Source organism: Drosophila guanche, unplaced genomic scaffold (assembly GCF_900245975.1).
Source record: "Drosophila guanche unplaced genomic scaffold, DGUA_6, whole genome shotgun sequence".
NCBI classification, from domain to species: Eukaryota; Metazoa; Arthropoda; class Insecta; order Diptera; family Drosophilidae; genus Drosophila; species Drosophila guanche.
This window is the reverse complement of record NW_022997927.1, coordinates 1-1429: the sequence shown is the minus strand read 5'-3', so window position 1 is coordinate 1429 and position 1429 is coordinate 1. Positions and strand designations below refer to the sequence as shown.

Sequence of the window (1429 nt, the reverse complement as noted above, 5' to 3'; positions counted from 1 at the left end):
GCTGTTCTGCTGAACCATCCACAATGCCGATACTTCGAACTCGAGAGAGGAGTTCCCAAGAACGGATGTGATGATGTTTTCGAGCTGGAGCTGCAATCTGCTGTCTGATGTTCATCGTCTGATCAATGAGCTGTGCTGCGCCAGCGCTGTTTTCATCGCTCACACTACGGTGGGATGAACTTGAATCAATACTAATTAATATATCTCAAAATCGGATAAAGTACCTGAAGAGCTTCGACAGGCTATCTACACCATTCTAGCCGATGAGATGGGCCTCGGCAAGACCATTCAGACTGTGGCCTTTCTCTATTCGCTCTAGAAGGAGGGTCACTGCCGCNTCACAAGATCGGAAGTGATGATGTTTTCGAGCTGGAGCTGCAGTCTGCTATCTGATGTTCATCGTCTGATCAATGAGCTGTGCTGCGCCAGCGCTGTTTTCATCGCTCACACTACGGTGGGATGAACTTGAATCAATACTAATTAATATATCTCAAAATCGGATAAAGTACCTGAAGAGCTTCGACAGGCTATCTACACCATTCTAGCCGATGAGATGGGCCTCGGCAAGACCATTCAGACTGTGGCCTTTCTCTATTCGCTCTAGAAGGAGGGTCACTGCCGCTTGCCTGGGCAGCATCTATTGGGCTGTCCTGAACCTGCTGTCCTGCTGAACCATCCACAATGCCGATACTTCGAACTCGAGAGAGGAGTTCACAAGAACGGATGTGCTGTCTGATGTTCATCGTCTGATCAATGAGCTGTGCTGCGCCAGCGCTGTTTTCATCGGTCACTCTACGGTGGGATGAACTTGAATCAATACTAATTAATCTTTCTCAAAATCGGATAAAGTACCTGAGAGCCTCAACGTAGGTGGGTGAAAGTGGCATTTGAATGCTCGCTGTTCTCGTCGAGCCCAGTGCCAAGTGGATGCTGCCGCAGACAGTCGTTGTTTTGGTCCTCCATCCAGGTGGTAAACTTGGGACAACCCACGGCATCGCGATTGATCAAGAGACGCACACAGCGCGGTCCAGGGTACTGCGCCAAAGCTACAAACGGATGCAATTCTAGCGAGGTGCCCATGATGGTCAGCAGCTCGCACTCCTTGAAGTCTCCATCCAAACTTTTGTGGAACTTCTCGGGTAAGTCTTCTCCTAAGAAAACAATATCCGGCTTCACAATTTTCTTGCATGCCGTGCACTTGGGCAGCCGATCAGCGAAGATCTCCTCCTTCATCCAGGCAATGCCGTATTCCTTTTTGCATTTAATGCAGTGGTTGGTGTGGAAGCTGCCCTGGGCCTCGACCAGCTTGTCTTTCGGCACGCCCGCCAGCCGATCCAGCGTTCGGTCAGTTGTAAGATTTCGAGTGTGTACAATTTTAAATAAATAAAACAAAAGTTTACTTTCTAGTGGCTTTACGCCTGTCAGTACT

General features: G+C 49.0%; 1 long non-coding RNA gene across 1 annotated transcript; it reads right to left on the bottom strand.

Moving 5' to 3' along the window:
- Positions 1-419: 419 nt before the first annotated feature.
- LOC117591733 lies at positions 420-945 on the bottom strand. Its single transcript, XR_004574464.1, has 3 exons — positions 853-945; positions 510-792; positions 420-449 (listed from the first exon to the last, which is right to left on the bottom strand). It is a non-coding gene; the product is annotated as an uncharacterized LOC117591733 (long non-coding RNA).
- Positions 946-1429: the final 484 nt, after the last annotated feature.